The sequence below is a fragment of the Lepisma saccharinum genome, chromosome 28 (genome assembly GCF_977018435.1).
Source record: "Lepisma saccharinum chromosome 28, izLepSacc3.1, whole genome shotgun sequence".
Classification (NCBI taxonomy): domain Eukaryota; kingdom Metazoa; phylum Arthropoda; class Insecta; order Zygentoma; family Lepismatidae; genus Lepisma; species Lepisma saccharinum.
Window position 1 is genome coordinate 19,941,121 of NC_139256.1, and position 15,110 is coordinate 19,956,230.

Genomic DNA, 15,110 nt, shown 5'->3' on the forward strand with positions numbered 1-15,110 from the left:
AGGAAACTGAATGTCTATACAGGTCAGTTACTGCCTGTTGTTGTAGTAATGTAATTCATTTGTGCGTTTGGCGTAGGTTATTAGTAAATGACTTGAAGGCCTAATATTTGATAGTGTTGTCAAGGTAAGGGAATGTGAAATGAAGGACAATAATTTTTTTTAATGCAAAGAAGGGGAGGAAGACCATGTATTTTTATAAAAGTACTTGGATTTGTGACCCTTTAAGGAAAAATATATATCTGTATGCTTGATTCTAATGTTGGTGTGGATATTGTGGGATAAAAAGTGATACTGTGCTTTGTGAATTATCCTTTAATTTCTCCTAGTGTATTTTGTAACTAGAAATTTGAGAGATAATTTGAAATCATGAAATTTGTAGTTTTGTTTCATTATGTGAGGGAGGGAGGGGGTTGAAAAAGCATTATGTTAGTATATACAGGGTGAGCCTAAAAGAAGTAGACAGTTTCAAAGTTTTACAGAAACAAGAGTTTTAATAACATGGTGGGAAGAGTATGTCCTGAAGTTTAAATGGCTAAGTTACAAATGTTCTGTATGTGTCTCTTTTGTTACATGGCAGATATCAATGCGATAGTGCAGTTCTCCCAAAACATGTCTCAGCATGTACATGTCAACAGTCGCAGCAGCTGTTGTGATGCATTGTGGGTAGTTGTTTGCCATGCTGTGTTCTAAAACTGCGATATACAGCAGTAACAGAATTTTTGCAAATCAAGCCCAGAAAGCCTTTTCTACCTGTCTAGCTGCCATTTTGCTAGACTGACATCGAGGCTGCTCATGTGATGGTAACGTCATGAAAACAAATTAAAAGTAGAGATCGCAAACTTGAAGACTTTCTCTATAAAACAGTACTACATGCTTTCTGATAAAACAACTGTTTTCACTTTATAAACCATTTAATCTGTCTATTTCTTTTAGGCTCGTTCTGATTGGGTATGTGTATCAGATGAACACATAGATGGAGGTTTTTTTATAGTTTATTGGCAGCTGGATGAACTCGTACATTATAAACTGCTGGAAAATGAATAGTGTATTTATAGATAAGTGAAATGCATTAACTGAAATTTTACTTTCCTGTAATTTATTTCTGCTGTTTCACACATTCGCAAGATTTATTTTAGCATCATCTCAAGTCTGCAATGCACAAATCTTTACATATCTGATGCAGCTTTACACAACACATGTGTAAGAGAGAATTGATTTTACAACTGTTATTATTCTTTCTCTGCATATCTATGACATGTTACACATTGGGGGAGCAGTAATTGTGTGTTGGGTAAGAGGGGTAACAATATACATAGTGCTAATATTATGGAATACAAGGCAGTGAAATATCAGGTAATTCAATGTGATTCTTTAAATTATGTAAGTATGTTATTGTAGAATTCTGTAATTGGTATATTGAATGAAAAGATTTTGTAACCATTTTTGGTATGCTGACATTTGAAAGCAGCAGCTATTTTTAGGAAGTGATATGTCATTGAGTAGCAGCTAAGTGCAAAATTTGCATAGTGTAAACAGAAAATATAGATTGGTATTTGTAGATTGTGTTAGTGACATATGGAAACTAGATCTTATTGGATTGAGATTTTTTGAAATTCAGGATATGTGACTCAAATGTTTGTGATATGCTTTTTCCTGTTCGAGACATGCCAACAATTGTCTTAAAAAAGTGGAATTTAATGTGTGTGAATAGTCATTTGAAACATATGTCTGTCAATGATTAACGAACTTTTCCCTATGCCTAAAATGACAGCAGCTCCACAAAACCATTGGCACATAATGTTTTTGTAGTTTGAAACACTTCACTGTCTGAAAATCATAAAATATAACTTTGAACATATTAAATAAATAATTAAAAAGTGTGAATATACATAACTGCATGTATCTAAAGATTTTTCCCAGTTGTAGGCCACGATTGTTAACAGTGCACTTAGCTAAGTGCAAATTTTATGCAGTGAGCCTGCATGTAATTTTCCTTACATTTGTGCAACTGTGCCACATATCAGCAATGTGATATAATCTTGAAGATTATAGCACAAAACTGATTGTTAGACCATGAAAAATTGCTCATCTACAGTGTGGTTGCAATATGATCTGAACTTCTGACATCTTCCTTTCATAAACACAAAAATGTATAACTTGACAACTGAACAGTTACTTGACTTTCACCAGATTGGTTACAGGAGTTGTTTCGAAAGTTTGTGGCCTAATTTAAATTAATTTTCACATTCTACCTTACTTTGTATAATGCAAGGTGTCTGCATAAAATACCTGTAAAATTTTAAATATAGTAACTTCACATGCAATTCTGTTCCAAATACCAGGTTAGTAATAATTCATTAACTTGAACATAACGAAGCTATTAACATTTTTTTTTTCAGAAAACAATTTTGTGCATGCTCATATTAAAGATGGCAGGTAAAAGCATTTTGAAGTACCATCTCTGTTAGTTTACACAATTTTTCACACACACACATATCATAATGTGATAATGTTACAGAATTATTTTTTTTTTAAATTCTGTTGGCAGTCAGTGAAGAAATGAGGAGAGAGCATTAACTGTACCTGAATATGTTCTTGCTAGGGGAATAATAGTAAATGTAGGTATTGTCACTGAACAAGAACACCATACAGCAGCAAAATATTATGCACAATTTGAATCAACACAAAAACTTGACAGACCAAGAGAGCAAACCTGTTATTTGTCAGGCAAACACTTAGAAGTTTAAACGTTCATATATGCAAAATTTTATAGCATTATGAACAAAGTATAAGCAGTGTTTAGTAGAATCAGTTAGCAAGTAGACAATCATGGATTTGTATGAAAATGGTACATTTATGCAAATACCGGAGTTCTCAAGGCAGTTTAATAGATTGTAGAGGTCTATAAGAAAGTTTTGAAGCTTGCAAAAATTGCGAGATTTTTTTTATTAGAAAGTTATACACGCTGCAGTATATTAACAGCAAAATATATTTATGGGCACTTTTAGATCAGTTAGGAGAATAGTAATGCTTGGATAGTGTAGGGTGGAGACATGGAAATGATCAGATTTCTGTATATCATGAAAAATTGACAATAAATTGAATATGGAATAGATATCTGATAGCGAGTTGAACGCCGTGAAGTTTATTTTGTTGAATAAGTAAAAGTTTGTATGTACGTTGTAACAAGAATATGCATTTATCATCTTTTGTGATTGCTGTAACGATGCTATGTGATTTCAATGCATATCTTTGCTTATTTATTCTTGGTGAGCTGTGTGTAATATGGCAAGAAACTTGTAAAAAGAGTATTGCAAAGAAACAAATTTTAGACTGAATGAGATAGGGAAATATCCCAAGACCAAAGATTATTGAATTGTGAATGTTCCAGTGTTATCCTTAGCATAGCAAATAATTTGTTGAGCTTAATGTTGTATTTGTATTGTCTGTAACCGATCACAAATGTTAACACCAAAATGCACATTTTTTGATGTCCTGGCTTTTCTTTTTAGTATAGATTTGCTTAAGAAGAAATGCTTGTTTCTGATTGGTTACCAGTTAATTTTAATGTTAATGCCAAAGTTGTTGCCAGTAATAAATATAATTCAAACCATGAAGATGTGTTCAAGATCTTGTAGCATAAGTGATAAATGTTGTGTTCTCTTAAAAAATTAGCACAATTTACATTACACATATGGCCTTTCTTCTGTTCGAGTTTATGTGCATGTACTATTTTTTGCAAATATACATATATAAAATATACATGTGCAAGCTTAAAGTGCAAGAGTACCTCACTGATGGCACTTGTCGATTGTTTCCGTGCATTTTAGGACATTGACTCATTTTTGTAGCAGATTTGGATGAGAAAGTAAATTCAGTAATTTTGTTTGCAGAGCAGCTGAGTCTGTTCAACAGATGGCACTGTTCATCCTGCTCTTATGAACTCTGATGAATTAATAGATTTTAAGGGGGGGGAATTATTCTTGTTGGCCATTACTACTGCCCTCGTGACGTTTCAGCATTTTTTTACAAATATCGCAGCTCTGTAAGCAGCAGTGTAATCGCCATATTATTTTCATCATTACATTCAGTGGTACTGAGTAACCATTTGTGTTCAGCCTATCTGTATGCTATGAACATTGTGGTCTAGTCGGTTGAGTGTCTTGACTTCCACATAGGAGTTCCGGATTTGCTTCCCAGGGTGGGTGATCTGGCCTTGTTCCTGCCTTAAGTGGTTCTGGGGTTCATCAAGCTTCAAATAAATGTGTACCTGGAGGCAAAGGTGGCTGGAGTGTGGTGCCAATCACATCACTTCCAAAACCCCAGTATGGTACAGTACAATTTGCATGGGGAACTACCTTTTTATTCCTATGCTCCAGTGACCATATTTTTATTTTCCAAACAAAAACAAAGCATTGTTCGTCATTCTTTCCCCCTAAAATCAACAGGGGTTCAATTTTCTATTCTTCACTTGCACCTTTGGTGTGACTGAAGTATGTTCAGTATATAGATGTGTAGTTCATGCCTCACCGTTGTATTCCAGCAATGTCCAAAGTATTCTAAAGTTTTTTGCTTGTGTTGTTATTACATATTGCAATTAATAGTTCCAATGGACTCTTTGAAAATAAAAGTAAAAAATTGCTGCTATTTGATTTACAGGAGTAATTTGGAATATGACCTGCCATATTTGTGAGGTATTCCTGTAACAAATAAATGAAAAAGGCATTCAGTTATATTTGTAATACAGTAATGGCAGCTGATGTGGTAGTGCATGCTGTAAATATTATGTATATGCTGTAAAAATTATATTTTGGCCTTTATCAGTGTGTTAATATCATGTAGTATAACTTTTATTGTTAAGAGTTTAGATATTTTGTGTGTGACCTTCAGTTTTGGTCTGTTGACTCATTTCTTGCAAAAATTAAAATAGAATGAATTTGAAATTAGTATAGTAGTAGTTACGTGGAAAATGAGTTCAGTAACGTTATTACGACTGTGTTGTCAAAATATTTTAAGTCAATTAGAGGAGTGCTTTCACTTTGATGTTTTGCAAATATTGCAAATTCCAGTGTGTCATTCCTTCCCCCCCCCTCCTCAGTTCTAATAGGCAATATATAGTTGTATACAAACGTTTCAAGTTATGAATTTGTATTCAGTATTTTGCTCAGCCAGCCTTGTAGAATCTGTCTGTGTACAGGTTAAAACTGTGTTTTAGTAAGAACATTGGCTAATATTAACATTGTAATGCAGGCTGTAAATAACCAAGGTGCTATTGCATCAATTAACTTTTAGTTAAGTATTGCAATATTATTAATCATACCTAATCCACATCGATTTCAATTTAGTGAAGTCTGATTATACACTATTTATTGTGTTTTTCTGATAAAATGTGAGCTGTGAATTCGTTTCACTGTTCATTGGTATATGTACATTCCTTGTTCCAATGTTGGCCATTTTGAGGTAATTATACCAGCCTGTCACTAAACAAAAATAAGGTGTGTGTGTCATGTAATTTTTGGGCCAAAACAAAAACCATACATTTTTAGGTAGGTAAAAAAAAGTATGTTTTGTAATGGTGTGTGTGTGAATGTTAAATGTGGCTGCTTTAAGCAACCTGATCAACTAGTTCATTTGCTCGTTGTCGTAGTTTTTACATTGCAGAGATGTGTTACTCCCGAGAAATTGGTGATTTTATGAGTGACGTCATTATGCGAATATGCATGTGTTTTGTGCATGTAGAACGAATTTATTTTTTAAAAATTGGTGCGAAAAAAGGAATTAATCGCATGCTGGTCACACATCGTTGTTAGGTTAGGAATGTTGGTTTTATGCCGATAGTAATTTTACGTATTGTTTGCGTGTAGAATGAAATTATGCTGAAAAGTGGTGAAAATGAGCCCAAGTTCCTTTTGTTATATTACGATTTCATCATGCTACAAATGCAACTTTTACATGGTTCGATTTCGATTTATGTCTCTTAACACATACTGCAGAGTTTTAGCGATTACTTAAGATTTTGTGAATATATGCTTTTGTGGTTAGGTTAGGAATTTCAGGTTTGGTTGTCTTAGAATTAAAATAAAGACCCTGAATGCACTCTACTAAGGTTCCGATTTATATCTACATTCATTCCCACTAGTTTACGATACTTACTGTAGCTTGTCAACCGGACAATACCTTGTCCGTGGGAAGCGTATATGATTGAGTAAGGTCATTTTGAAGTTTTTTTTTCAACATAAATAACTTTTTTGAATCCAAATAGTGCTCATGATTTTAAGGAAGGTTCAAATTTCGTGTCACAATGTTTGCCAAAATTCTATGATAATTAGTCTTCCTGCTAGGAAAATTTGAAAAAAAAATCATAAAACATTCGGAACTGTTACCTTTTAAAAGACAGATTTCGATGTTTTCCGTAATATAAAATTGGTTCCAGCATGTGGAAAACTCAAATAATGGAGATATTTGATTCCAAAGTATGGCCCGCGTATATATTTCTTTTTAGGTGTATGGTTGGTCACCGCCCCCATTCAAGTTCTTAATTTCCGTAATATGTAGTCTATTATTTTCAATAAATTAAAAAATATAATCATTAAACTTATTGCATATTTTCTAAAGGTACATGACCTAATTTTCTTTTGTTTCTCATTTGTATTGATATAGGCCAATTGAGGTTGTATACAGGTTACATTGTAAAGCTTTGATATACCTATGCCACATTTTTTATTGATTTTTTTACACCACCTTAATTGTAATGACTGTGGTGAAAATTGGGAAGTACAATAGTTATTTATTTTTTCATTGAATAGCATTATATTAATCACTCGGTAAATTTTCAGCTAATAACTGTGTATATTAATATTCATAATAATTAACGTGCCTACATATTTAATTGAAAAACACGAGGTTCAAAACCAAAAATCATGACGACAAACATGTCTGGAAAAATTTTATTTCTGGTCTGGAAAACCTGGAAAAGTCAGGGAATTTCGTAAGCAAAAAATCGTAGCTACCCTGAAAAGTCATGTAAATACTATGGCACGTCTGACAGACTGCTCACCGGAAACAAAACTGAATAAGTATTCAGAAATCAAAGATGACAACGCAAGACTTTGAACTGGTGTAGATTGCGTCTCAACTGAAAGGTACATGGAAGAGTCCACTTTTCATTTGAAGGGGTAAGGTATAAAAATGAAAACAAAATAACACAGCAGTCTGACACACCGTCATAGTACCTAAGAGTTAAGCCCCAACCCTCGTATAATAAAGCCTTTGTGTATTCAGGCTATTATCATGGAAATACTTTATCCACAGGTAAAACAGACAATGGAAGAGGGCCTTGAGAACACTGGAAAGGCATTTGTGAAGATGATGAACGGTGGAAACATTGGGAAACAATTGGTTCATGTAGGAGATGCTTAGAAGCATAATCAGAAGGAACCAATTTTTTAAGATGAAAGTTTGCAATACTCTAAATATGTGTGTAATTATAGTGTGCTCATAGCATCTACAAGAAATGCTCTACACTCTGTTGCTTAATTTTTACAACACCTAAGTGAAATGTGTCCTCTTCCCAAGAAGTTAGTTGCTTTTTGAAATAATGGTGCTTCATGTGTTAGTTTTGTTTAGTACAGGGTGACCCAAAAGTATGGTGCAGTAACAAGATATGGTTATGTTTCCTTGTAGATTTTTGTGTGTGAGACATGGAGATAAAGTGTTCTCTTGCAAATTCTCCATACTCACAAGGAAATAGCATGCAGAAATTGAAACACATGTACTATGAACTCCACCATTTTGCTGTAATTGTACTTTTGAGCCACACTATATATTGCTTGTTGTGAGAGACATTCTAATGCATGTGCTTGTGAGTATGTTGAGCAAGGTGACATGTATAGGGTGTACCTTCACTTTGTTTTACAAAATGCGGTTATGCTTTTCTTGTTTGAGAGTGTGATTCTTAAAATGTGTATGAACCAGTTTGATAGTAAGATGTATGTGTGTATCATCAGTAGAAATTTCCATGGTAAATTTGACAGCTATTGGATAGATCTGAATGTATTTCCCTTCCCATCTCATTTCCTCATAGCCATCTTATGAGGGCAGTACCGAAAGTAATGCAAAAGTGGTCATAAACTCTTTATTTAACTGATGTAGATCGTTTAAATGGCACATAGAGGAAGAGTCACTCCAACTACATGTGCAATTTGAACGATCTACATCAGTTAATAAAGAGGTTATGACAACTTTTGCATTACTTTCGGTACGACACACGTATATTCCATTTCTCATGTGACCTAGTAAATTTTGTAGTACATTCTGAAAAGAAAAAATAGCGACAGTTGCTCAGATATGGTTTTCACAAGATTATGAATTAAAACAATAAAAAAAGCAGGATTTGTCCGCTAGCTGTATTTGTGAAGGAGTGTTCTCGAATACATTAGTAAACTGTAGAACGAGCAGGGGTGCTGAAGCGTTGCAAGGGAGTGGATAGGAGGGAGTGCGAGAGGCAGGAAGCATCGTCGGTCGTTTTTGTTCGATGGAAAACCTCTCGTCATGTGATGCCTCTCTCACTCCCTCCTATCGTCACAGAAGAAACAGGAGGTGGTTTTGCGAAAACGATGGCATTTATCCTACACCCCCAGTTCTTTTCTGTTTTTATTTATTTTTTATGTTTCAATGCAAGAGGATCTCTCTGGTGCCACTCTGTTGCTTTTGAGGTGCATTGTGCATGCAGGAAGTTCACATCGCATGAAGCACTCATCGGCCTCCATGCAACAGAGTAGCACCAGAGGGAGCCTCTTGCATTGAAACATAAAGATATCAATGAAAATAGAAAAGAACTAGGGGTTCTGGTTAATGACACTTGTGAAAACCATATCCAAGCAAGTCTCGCTATTTTTTCTTTGCAGAGTGTATACTCATGAGATATTTGTTTGCCGTCAATGGCTTTATGTTAGGCTGAACCAATGCTAAATCTGTTGAAAACATTTTAATTTCATCACACCACTCTACCAGAGTTCTACTCTAAAATACTGTATTTCATTGCACAGATAGTCACAGATTTCATCCTAATTTTTTTCCAAAAAAGTGGGGTGCGACCAGTATGTGAAAATGTGCCGGTACTTAAAAACATTTATTACTAAACTGTCTTTGGTGCAAGATTAGGTTGCACGGAATACTTGTGAATTGAATAGTTCAAATCCGTGGGTATCATTCTTCGTGACAGTTTAGTGAATAATTTTCCAATGTGGAAGAAAGCCAACACATTAGTTATTGATTTATGCATTATAGTCGAAAATTTGCTAATGTTGGGAAGTACGGACTTACAAAATTTAATCTTCTGTGTCTGAAAATTTTACACTGCTATCATTGGCTTTGTTATTACGATTATGCAATAAATGGTTACAAACCATTTTTGGACTGAGAAAACATTATGTGGTGAAATACAGTATATAAAGAACTATGTAAGATTTAATTAATATTAAAATAGCACAAAATACCATTTACATAATCGTATAATTCACTTTTGCTGTGAAATGAAATAAAATCATGCATTTTGAATAATTTACAGGATAATTACAATCTGCAAAATTGTCTGGTGGCATTTTTGCAGACACAGTGAAATATTTGGACTCAGGATAAAGTATTAGCCAATTCTGGTTCATCAGCATGAGCTTAACCCAATTTTTTTAAAGAATTATATTAATTTGGTATGTGCTTGTTACATAAGACCAGGATATGTATGATCTGAACTTCGTAGTAGAGAACAGAAAAACATGGCAGTTCAGCAAAGAAAAAAAATGTCTTCCACGTGTAAAAAAGGAAACTGAATGTCTATACAGGTCAGTTACTGCCTGTTGTTGTAGTAATGTAATTCATTTGTGCGTTTGGCGTAGGTTATTAGTAAATGACTTGAAGGCCTAATATTTGATAGTGTTGTCAAGGTAAGGGAATGTGAAATGAAGGACAATAATTTTTTTTAATGCAAAGAAGGGGAGGAAGACCATGTATTTTTATAAAAGTACTTGGATTTGTGACCCTTTAAGGAAAAATATATATCTGTATGCTTGATTCTAATGTTGGTGTGGATATTGTGGGATAAAAAGTGATACTGTGCTTTGTGAATTATCCTTTAATTTCTCCTAGTGTATTTTGTAACTAGAAATTTGAGAGATAATTTGAAATCATGAAATTTGTAGTTTTGTTTCATTATGTGAGGGAGGGAGGGGGTTGAAAAAGCATTATGTTAGTATATACAGGGTGAGCCTAAAAGAAGTAGACAGTTTCAAAGTTTTACAGAAACAAGAGTTTTAATAACATGGTGGGAAGAGTATGTCCTGAAGTTTAAATGGCTAAGTTACAAATGTTCTGTATGTGTCTCTTTTGTTACATGGCAGATATCAATGCGATAGTGCAGTTCTCCCAAAACATGTCTCAGCATGTACATGTCAACAGTCGCAGCAGCTGTTGTGATGCATTGTGGGTAGTTGTTTGCCATGCTGTGTTCTAAAACTGCGATATACAGCAGTAACAGAATTTTTGCAAATCAAGCCCAGAAAGCCTTTTCTACCTGTCTAGCTGCCATTTTGCTAGACTGACATCGAGGCTGCTCATGTGATGGTAACGTCATGAAAACAAATTAAAAGTAGAGATCGCAAACTTGAAGACTTTCTCTATAAAACAGTACTACATGCTTTCTGATAAAACAACTGTTTTCACTTTATAAACCATTTAATCTGTCTATTTCTTTTAGGCTCGTTCTGATTGGGTATGTGTATCAGATGAACACATAGATGGAGGTTTTTTTATAGTTTATTGGCAGCTGGATGAACTCGTACATTATAAACTGCTGGAAAATGAATAGTGTATTTATAGATAAGTGAAATGCATTAACTGAAATTTTACTTTCCTGTAATTTATTTCTGCTGTTTCACACATTCGCAAGATTTATTTTAGCATCATCTCAAGTCTGCAATGCACAAATCTTTACATATCTGATGCAGCTTTACACAACACATGTGTAAGAGAGAATTGATTTTACAACTGTTATTATTCTTTCTCTGCATATCTATGACATGTTACACATTGGGGGAGCAGTAATTGTGTGTTGGGTAAGAGGGGTAACAATATACATAGTGCTAATATTATGGAATACAAGGCAGTGAAATATCAGGTAATTCAATGTGATTCTTTAAATTATGTAAGTATGTTATTGTAGAATTCTGTAATTGGTATATTGAATGAAAAGATTTTGTAACCATTTTTGGTATGCTGACATTTGAAAGCAGCAGCTATTTTTAGGAAGTGATATGTCATTGAGTAGCAGCTAAGTGCAAAATTTGCATAGTGTAAACAGAAAATATAGATTGGTATTTGTAGATTGTGTTAGTGACATATGGAAACTAGATCTTATTGGATTGAGATTTTTTGAAATTCAGGATATGTGACTCAAATGTTTGTGATATGCTTTTTCCTGTTCGAGACATGCCAACAATTGTCTTAAAAAAGTGGAATTTAATGTGTGTGAATAGTCATTTGAAACATATGTCTGTCAATGATTAACGAACTTTTCCCTATGCCTAAAATGACAGCAGCTCCACAAAACCATTGGCACATAATGTTTTTGTAGTTTGAAACACTTCACTGTCTGAAAATCATAAAATATAACTTTGAACATATTAAATAAATAATTAAAAAGTGTGAATATACATAACTGCATGTATCTAAAGATTTTTCCCAGTTGTAGGCCACGATTGTTAACAGTGCACTTAGCTAAGTGCAAATTTTATGCAGTGAGCCTGCATGTAATTTTCCTTACATTTGTGCAACTGTGCCACATATCAGCAATGTGATATAATCTTGAAGATTATAGCACAAAACTGATTGTTAGACCATGAAAAATTGCTCATCTACAGTGTGGTTGCAATATGATCTGAACTTCTGACATCTTCCTTTCATAAACACAAAAATGTATAACTTGACAACTGAACAGTTACTTGACTTTCACCAGATTGGTTACAGGAGTTGTTTCGAAAGTTTGTGGCCTAATTTAAATTAATTTTCACATTCTACCTTACTTTGTATAATGCAAGGTGTCTGCATAAAATACCTGTAAAATTTTAAATATAGTAACTTCACATGCAATTCTGTTCCAAATACCAGGTTAGTAATAATTCATTAACTTGAACATAACGAAGCTATTAACATTTTTTTTTTCAGAAAACAATTTTGTGCATGCTCATATTAAAGATGGCAGGTAAAAGCATTTTGAAGTACCATCTCTGTTAGTTTACACAATTTTTCACACACACACATATCATAATGTGATAATGTTACAGAATTATTTTTTTTTAAAATTCTGTTGGCAGTCAGTGAAGAAATGAGGAGAGAGCATTAACTGTACCTGAATATGTTCTTGCTAGGGGAATAATAGTAAATGTAGGTATTGTCACTGAACAAGAACACCATACAGCAGCAAAATATTATGCACAATTTGAATCAACACAAAAACTTGACAGACCAAGAGAGCAAACCTGTTATTTGTCAGGCAAACACTTAGAAGTTTAAACGTTCATATATGCAAAATTTTATAGCATTATGAACAAAGTATAAGCAGTGTTTAGTAGAATCAGTTAGCAAGTAGACAATCATGGATTTGTATGAAAATGGTACATTTATGCAAATACCGGAGTTCTCAAGGCAGTTTAATAGATTGTAGAGGTCTATAAGAAAGTTTTGAAGCTTGCAAAAATTGCGAGATTTTTTTTATTAGAAAGTTATACACGCTGCAGTATATTAACAGCAAAATATATTTATGGGCACTTTTAGATCAGTTAGGAGAATAGTAATGCTTGGATAGTGTAGGGTGGAGACATGGAAATGATCAGATTTCTGTATATCATGAAAAATTGACAATAAATTGAATATGGAATAGATATCTGATAGCGAGTTGAACGCCGTGAAGTTTATTTTGTTGAATAAGTAAAAGTTTGTATGTACGTTGTAACAAGAATATGCATTTATCATCTTTTGTGATTGCTGTAACGATGCTATGTGATTTCAATGCATATCTTTGCTTATTTATTCTTGGTGATCTGTGTGTAATATGGCAAGAAACTTGTAAAAAGAGTATTGCAAAGAAACAAATTTTAGACTGAATGAGATAGGGAAATATCCCAAGACCAAAGATTATTGAATTGTGAATGTTCCAGTGTTATCCTTAGCATAGCAAATAATTTGTTGAGCTTAATGTTGTATTTGTATTGTCTGTAACCGATCACAAATGTTAACACCAAAATGCACATTTTTTGATGTCCTGGCTTTTCTTTTTAGTATAGATTTGCTTAAGAAGAAATGCTTGTTTCTGATTGGTTACCAGTTAATTTTAATGTTAATGCCAAAGTTGTTGCCAGTAATAAATATAATTCAAACCATGAAGATGTGTTCAAGATCTTGTAGCATAAGTGATAAATGTTGTGTTCTCTTAAAAAATTAGCACAATTTACATTACACATATGGCCTTTCTTCTGTTCGAGTTTATGTGCATGTACTATTTTTTGCAAATATACATATATAAAATATACATGTGCAAGCTTAAAGTGCAAGAGTACCTCACTGATGGCACTTGTCGATTGTTTCCGTGCATTTTAGGACATTGACTCATTTTTGTAGCAGATTTGGATGAGAAAGTAAATTCAGTAATTTTGTTTGCAGAGCAGCTGAGTCTGTTCAACAGATGGCACTGTTCATCCTGCTCTTATGAACTCTGATGAATTAATAGATTTTAAGGGGGGGGAATTATTCTTGTTGGCCATTACTACTGCCCTCGTGACGTTTCAGCATTTTTTTACAAATATCGCAGCTCTGTAAGCAGCAGTGTAATCGCCATATTATTTTCATCATTACATTCAGTGGTACTGAGTAACCATTTGTGTTCAGCCTATCTGTATGCTATGAACATTGTGGTCTAGTCGGTTGAGTGTCTTGACTTCCACATAGGAGTTCCGGATTTGCTTCCCAGGGTGGGTGATCTGGCCTTGTTCCTGCCTTAAGTGGTTCTGGGGTTCATCAAGCTTCAAATAAATGTGTACCTGGGGGCAAAGGTGGCTGGAGTGTGGTGCCAATCACATCACTTCCAAAACCCCAGTATGGTACAGTACAATTTGCATGGGGAACTACCTTTTTATTCCTATGCTCCAGTGACCATATTTTTATTTTCCAAACAAAAACAAAGCATTGTTCGTCATTCTTTCCCCCTAAAATCAACAGGGGTTCAATTTTCTATTCTTCACTTGCACCTTTGGTGTGACTGAAGTATGTTCAGTATATAGATGTGTAGTTCATGCCTCACCGTTGTATTCCAGCAATGTCCAAAGTATTCTAAAGTTTTTTGCTTGTGTTGTTATTACATATTGCAATTAATAGTTCCAATGGACTCTTTGAAAATAAAAGTAAAAAATTGCTGCTATTTGATTTACAGGAGTAATTTGGAATATGACCTGCCATATTTGTGAGGTATTCCTGTAACAAATAAATGAAAAAGGCATTCAGTTATATTTGTAATACAGTAATGGCAGCTGATGTGGTAGTGCATGCTGTAAATATTATGTATATGCTGTAAAAATTATATTTTGGCCTTTATCAGTGTGTTAATATCATGTAGTATAACTTTTATTGTTAAGAGTTTAGATATTTTGTGTGTGACCTTCAGTTTTGGTCTGTTGACTCATTTCTTGCAAAAATTAAAATAGAATGAATTTGAAATTAGTATAGTAGTAGTTACGTGGAAAATGAGTTCAGTAACGTTATTACAACTGTGTTGTCAAAATATTTTAAGTCAATTAGAGGAGTGCTTTCACTTTGATGTTTTGCAAATATTGCAAATTCCAGTGTGTCATTCCTTCCCCCCCCCCCTCCTCAGTTCTAATAGGCAATATATAGTTGTATACAAACGTTTCAAGTTATGAATTTGTATTCAGTATTTTGCTCAGCCAGCCTTGTAGAATCTGTCTGTGTACAGGTTAAAACTGTGTTTTAGTAAGAACATTGGCTAATATTAACATTGTAATGCAGGCTGTAAATAACCAAGGTGCTATTGCATCAATTAACTTTTA